Here is a 6,885-nt window from a genome sequence, read left to right on the forward strand (position 1 = left end):
CACCAATTGTATAAAACTTCTTTTCTAGGAAGACTGTCATATTCTCAAAAGTTGAACAATTTCTGAGGAACACATGGAGAAATAGCATTTTCTAAATCAGCTCCTCAAGAAGTCGAAGTGACTAGAGAAAAGACAAACACCATGGCACATCAGATTTTTTAAAAAAGTTGTTTACTGAGAAGTGAGAAGATGATTATTAAGTGAAAAATTAATAGGAGAGAAATTATTCAAAAAATGTATCAGCGTAAACCTGATTCTAGTTAGTATAGAAAGAATGGGCAGAAATTTTAAAAAAAAAATTTACTTGATATAAAAGTAAAATTTAGAGTGAAGTTTTTCTACTGGTCTAGATATTCCTCTTAGTTTTCATCTTTCCAACCCATCATAAATCTGAGGTAGACTTTCAGAGAGTGACAGCTTCTTTCTTGGATCATCATATTATTAGTTTGCTTCAGTCAAATAGCAGCAGAATTTCTCAACTGGCATTCTGTGAAAGAATTAAACTAATTAACTAAGGTGGAAGTCAACAAAATTTTTCTATAAAGGACCAGGTAGTAAAATATTTTTGGCCTTGAGGATCGTGTGGTTTCTGGTATAACTATTCAATTCTACTATGATAGCCCAAAAGCAGCCACGGACAATACATAAATGAATATGATTGTGTTACAATAAAGCTTTATTAACAAAAACAAGTTGGGTGACTGGATTTTCCCTGTGTGGGAGTAGTTTGTCAACACCTTCCCAGGAATCCCATTTCCCTAAGGCATTGATTAACATAAATAAATGAAACTCTCCAATGCAATCTCCCAACCATTGGGAAAATTGAGAAAATAGTCACTGAAATCATTTTCTTTATTGTTAATTCTCTTGCAAATAACAGATAAGAAAGGCAATGGGATCTAGAGAACCACTTTGTATATTAACTGAAGTCAGCTAATCCCAGTGAAACCTAAAACCTGTGTTTCTGTCAGTGGCGGGCAGTGGTCATTTTCATCCCTTTTTAGTGTCTTTAGTCAGTAGCGCCTTTAATTCCTCCTTGCCCAGGGTTGAAGTGTGGTTCACAATGCATGCTGCTGCCTCCCATGTTCTCTGATTCCCTAGTGTACCATGGCTTGGTGTCCTCACAACTTAATTGATGCTAACAGTATTTTAAAATAAACCTCCTATGGTTTATAAGGGCCATTTATGCTTGCTCCTCTAGTAGTTTTTGTTAGTTTTGTGCAGCGGGTGGAAAATTGACGGATAGAGCACTGGAGATATTTCTCACGTTAGGAGACAGAGGGCAGCATGTGATTTCTGAGAGAAAAATCAGTGGCCAGAAGACTAATGACCCAAGCACAGTAGCATGAATGTGAGGTCCAGATGGGTATGAGGGCTGGGTGAAGAGTTTCCTCTGAATTATACAAGACAGTCTGAGACTGGGAAAAACACAGCTCACTTGTCTTTTCACCTCTTCATTTCCATTTTTATTTTGTGCAAGCCTTCAGCCTTTTCTTTGTACTTTTATATCTTTTCCAGAAGGACCTAGGATTGAAAGAGGTAAAAGTTAAAACAAGCTGGTTGGTCTAGCTTGTGGTTACTCTTCAAATAATAGATTAAGTTTGAGAGAAACTCAAAACCATTGAGTAAAGTTGGCTTTTGTATTATTTGTAAGCTTTAGTAATCCTTTATTTACAGGTAGCACAAATAATGCATTGTTGGTTTTACCCTTAGAAACATTTACTTCAGTTTTCAAGTCAGTAGATAATGATTATTTTATTTGGGTGGAGAAATGCAGAGGTAGCATTTAGAACCCATCTGTATATTTTATCACTATCATGAATATCTGAAATTCAAAGACTTTCTTAAGAATAGAGTGACCCAGATTTCCTGCCCTTGGCCTCTCTTCCCAAATTCAGCTAAAGAGAAATAAAATACTCTATAGTCTTTGATCAGTCAAAATACTGATAGTTGGGAAAACAACAACCAGTAGATTGACGTCCTACCCATCATGAAACAAAACAAAATGTTTACCTATACAGGTCACTGTATTGTCTTGAAGTCTCTCTATCTACTATCTTTCCTTCTTATTTTCTTGATGGACTCAGTCTCTTGCTTGAGCAAACATCTTTCTCTGTGTGGCTTCTATTCTCTGGGTGGACAGAACAGTGACCCATTAACTGCAGTGTGGGCTCTGACTTTTTCAGGAGACAGAGTTTGAAATACAACTCTTATCAGTTCTTTCATCAAGAATCAAACATGGGAAGCTAGGAGAACAGGATTTCTTGAGAAGATACCAATACCTTTCAGTTTCTGGGACACTCAGAAGAATGAATAGCTCAATTTATTATTTCTCTGACTGTAAAACAGAAAAAAACAATAGAACCCTAAAAAACAAAACAAAAGACTACAATTGAAACAAATTGTACAAAGTTAACAAATGAAAAATTTGTTAAAACACTGAAAAAAATTGTGCTTGATGAGGATAAAGCTTACAAATATGCTATTTGTCTGACACAGTTTCTTTATCACTTTATGCAGACATGAAGTGGCATGCTTTCTATTTTTAGTGTAATGTTTCTGTTCTACCATAAAGGCAATGAGAGATAAGGCTGTTTCTGAAACACTTTGCATTGATTTGGTGGATTGATTATGCTCTAGATAACAAAATTGTAGCCTGGGGGTTTGGCAGTTACTCTGTTGAGTGTTTTTATTTCCTGTCTCTGCTTTGCCATCTGGCCTGAAATATTACTGATTGATTGCTAAGCACTTCCCATTTCCAGTCAACGCAATTAAGAAAACAAGTTCTGAGCTGGTGACTCATATGATAAAGAATCTACCTGCATTGCAGAAGACCTGGGTTTGATCCCTGGGTTGGGAAGATCCCCTGCAAGAGGGCATGGCAACCCACTCCAGTATTCTTGCATGGAGAATCCCTGTGGACAGAGGAACCTGGTGGGTTACAGCCCATGGGATCACAGAATCAGACATGACTAAGCACCCACACAAAGGTTTGAGGGAATACCATTACTTTCTAATAATAGCAGATCAATTCATTGAGCAACTATCCAGGCACTGAATTAATTGTCTTTTATCCATTCACCAAAGAGACAACTAGTAAGGACCTACTGTATGGCACAGAGAACTCTACTCAGTACTCTGTAAAGGCCTACAAGGGAAAATAATCTAAAAAAGAGTGGATATATATATACAACTGATCCACTTTTCTGTATAGCAGAAACTAACACAATATTGTAAATCAACTATATTCCAATAAAGTGTTTTTTTTTAATCCAGCCAAGGAGATCTTTATTTTAATCTTCCTTTTCCAGAGAGAATACCAAGGCTCAAAGAAATTAATTTCCTGAAAGATATGTAATAAGCAAAAGCTAGAACAGTTTCAGATCTGGCTTTGTTTGTCTTTAAAGCACTTAATCTATCGCTCTGTAACTTTATGTGCCCCTTGATATTTTTAGTATTCTGACCTACGCCCTGGGTGACTGCTTGGGTAACTTTGCTAAGCAGTTGGGCTAAGTTGCTTCAGTTGTGTCTGGCTCTTTGAGACTTTATGAATTGCAGCCTGCCAGGCTCCTTTGTCCATGAAATTCTCCAGGCAAGAATACTGGAGTGGATTGCCATGCCCTCCTCCAGGGGATCTTCTCAACCCAGGGATTGAACCTGTATCTCTTATGTCTTTTGCATTGGCAGGTGGATTCTTTACTGCTGAAACACAGGGAAAGCCCACTAAACAGTATATTGATAGTGATATGCATACATATCTATGACATTCGCTTGAAAGTGAAGTATACAGAACAGAGACAAGTATGGATGAATTGGGTTTTTTACGAGACTAGAACTTACTAGCAAGAAGCGATATAGACCTAAGCCATGATCCTTACCAGATGCAGGTTAGATATCTATGGTGGGCTTCCCTGGTGGCTCAGGTGGTAAAGAATCTCCCTGCAATGCAGGAGACCCAGGTTTAATCCCTGGGTTGGAAAGATCCCCTGGAGAAGGGAATGGCTACCCAGCCTAGTATTCTTGCCTGGAGAATTCCATGGACAGAGGAGCCTGGGGAGCTATAGCCCACGATGTTGCAAACAGTCAGACACCACTGAAGCAACTTAGCACACAAGCATGATAATTATGGAAATTTTAACTCTAGGGGAAAAAAAAATTAGACATAGGATGATACTTATTCCTGGGCATTTACACATTATAAATTTTCATTTAAATCATATTCTTTTGAAGAACTTAGACATTGGTGGTTTGAAACCCACTTAAGCAATGATATGAGCTTCCTCAGGTGGTTCAATGGTAAAGAATCCAGCTGTCAATGCAAGAGATGTGGGTTTGATCCTTGGGTTAGGAAGATCCCTTGGAGAAGGAAATGACAACCCACTCCAATATTCTTGCCTGGGAAATCCCATGGACAAGGGAGCTACAGTCCATGGGGTTGTAAAAGAGTCATACATGACTTAGTGACTGAACTACAACAAAAGCAATGACAATATTTCCATTTTATGTAAACACTTCAAATGTTCTGCCTTAAGGCTGTAAAAATGCATAGTGTTCCTTATCTTTCATGTTTATTTCAGATATGGAAGCAGTATTACTGTCAATTATAGTTTTTCACCATCATGTGTTAGAAGAATTAAGGCATACTGATTACTGTATGAGTCTTAAGTTTTTTCTTTTCTTTCTTTTTTTTTTAATTGAGTAAATATATTCATTTATATTTTTTCCTTTTCTTAGCAGATTTTAAATGTTTGGGCTCTTCTGGCCCTTTGTACTATGATATTACTGTTTCCACTTTGGACATATGTATTTGTAAAATTTGCTGCCCCTAGCATGATGTATTGCCCTTAATAAGTATAACAAATATTTTTTAATAAAGCTGAGTCACAAAAATGTTACAGAATTCTTCCCCCAGTATTCAGTTCATTAAAGGTTATGAAACCATCATGTCTAACAGTAAGTGCATCTTTTAATTTCTTTGATTTTCCCTTCATCTTCTTTACTATGGATAAGTGGCTCCCACGAGTCGTTTCCTCCACATCCTCAGTGGGAAATATCTGTGGTTGTAGGATCAGGGGTGGCATCTCTTTTCTTCTTTCCAGACTTTTTTCTTTTCTTTTCCTTTATTTGGTGTTCTTCCTCTATAGCTAAAAAAAAAAAGAATTTAGGAAAAAGAATTGAAAATTAACAATTTGGAAGAGCAGAAATTAATTTTGGTTATGAAAGGACTTGGGTACTCACTATCACAGCTTTTCCTGCCGAGGAAAAGAATGACAACTAGGGAAAGAGGACAAGGCAAAGAGACAGCAGAAATCTGCCTACTGGGGAGAACTTACTGAACCTTCATTTCTTCCCAGGCGATGTTCCTGTTCAATACCACAAAGGCTAATATCTTTTGTAAGATGGGAATTGTCTCTCACATATATAAGCATTTAGATTGATTTTAAGATTAACTTCATGTGAGAAACAGTCATCTATGAAAACAGAAGAGGCTATAGAGGGCTAGGTGCTTAAGTCAATTGGTGATGGATTCTGGGATCCCACTGTGCTCTGATCCTGAGTCTGGGGTTCATTTGCATTTGTTCTGGTGGCTGGTCTCAGACTGTTTGGTGGGGGATCCTTGGAGCTGGTATATGAGCTATCAAGATACCATTTCTTTAGGCATTAGTCAACGTTTCTTGAGAGGAATAAGTTAAACACCATTTGAATATAATTATGACTGTCCTCCAGAGACTTAAGAAGTCTAGGTTAAACTTAGGGAACAGCTAAGAGAACCAGTGATGAATTGGGGAAGAGCACTAAACCAAAATATCCAGATTTTTCTTATTCTTTGCCATGAACCAGCAGCATGATCTCATAAATCTTTTCACTTCTCTGGTGCTGTTTTCTAAATTTTGAAATGAGTTGTATTTGGTAAACTTTAAAGCATCTTATGGTTCTGAAATTCTACTTCTATCACATTTGATCACTCATACTGTCCATTTTTATTATGTAAGGTAGATGTGAATTAGCATTTCCTGGTGGCTAGGATGGTAAAGAATACACCTTCCAGTGCAGGAGATGCGAGAGACACAGGCTCAATCCCTGGGTCAGGAAGATCCCCCAGAGAAAGGAATGGCTACCCACTCCAAAATTCTTGCCTGGGAAATCCATGGACAGAGGAACCTGGTGGGTTACAGGCCATGGGGCTGCAAAGAGTTGGACACGACTGAATGAATAGCATTTTCAATATCTCATGAATTAGCATCACTGATCATTCTTTCACTCAGTCAGCAGTTATTGAGCAGCCCTCATGCTTCAGACTCTGTTCTAGATACTTGGGATACATTAGTGAATAAAGTTCAAGGACTCCTGCCCCTTTCCCCCATATCCCCTAAGGTCACATTCTTGTAGACAGAGAGAGGCAAAATAACAATAAAAGATAATGAGTTAAAAAAAAAAATGCATGCCATATTACGGATTTCCCAGGTGGCTCAGATGGTAAAGAATCTGCTTGCAATGCAGGAAACCCAAGTTTGATCCCTGAGTTTGGAAGATCCCCTAGAGAAGGAAATAACAATCCACTTCAGTATTCTTGCCTGGAGAATTCTATGGACAGGGGAGCCTGGCAGGCTACAGTCCATGGGGCCACAAAGAGTTGGACATGGCTGAGAAACTGACACTTTTACTTTCAGGCTATATTTAAAAAGAGAGAGAAGTGGAACTTCCCCGGCCATCCAGTGGGTAAGACTCTGCCTTTCAACATAGGCGGTGCTGGTTTTGTTCCTGGTCAGGGAACTAAGATCCCACATGCCCTGGGGTACAGCCAAAAAGTAACTAAAACATAGCAGAACTTGGCCAAAAGATCAGTAGTAGTGAGATGGAAGACTAAAATTAAATGTGGCAGTT

The 6,885-nt window shown here is 38.2% G+C and overlaps 1 long non-coding RNA gene across 1 annotated transcript; it reads right to left on the reverse strand.

Moving 5' to 3' along the window:
* Positions 1-834: 834 nt before the first annotated feature.
* On the reverse strand, positions 835-4,016 carry LOC122673462. The gene is made up of 2 exons (XR_006334687.1): positions 2,014-4,016; positions 835-1,524 (listed from the first exon to the last, which is right to left on the reverse strand). It is a non-coding gene; the product is annotated as an uncharacterized LOC122673462 (long non-coding RNA).
* Between the last annotated feature and the right edge of the window lie 2,869 nt (positions 4,017-6,885).

The sequence above is a fragment of the Cervus elaphus genome, chromosome 17 (assembly GCF_910594005.1).
Source record: "Cervus elaphus chromosome 17, mCerEla1.1, whole genome shotgun sequence".
In the NCBI taxonomy this organism is placed as follows: domain Eukaryota; kingdom Metazoa; phylum Chordata; class Mammalia; order Artiodactyla; family Cervidae; genus Cervus; species Cervus elaphus.